The following is a 229-nucleotide window of genomic DNA, read 5'->3' as shown; positions in this document are numbered from 1 at the left end:
CTTTGAGATTCCTCAGGTGTAGCATACACACTCATACCTAAACCATCAACAGCAACATATACACTTTGTACTTGTTTCCAAGGCACCCTTGTAATGTTACTCGACGTCTTTTTGAAGTATCCATCTAATTTTAAGGTTGCAAAAGCTGTGGCCTCTTTCTGATGAGCTTTCATCGGCGGCTAAATTTTTCCCATAAGCTTCATCAATGACTTGAAGAAGTGCGAACTCA

Source organism: Plasmopara halstedii, assembly GCF_900000015.1.
Source record: "Plasmopara halstedii genome assembly, contig: Scaffold_430, whole genome shotgun sequence".
Lineage (NCBI taxonomy): Eukaryota > Oomycota > Peronosporomycetes > Peronosporales > Peronosporaceae > Plasmopara > Plasmopara halstedii.
The sequence above is the reverse complement of the archived record's forward strand: the minus strand, read 5'-3'. Positions refer to the sequence as shown.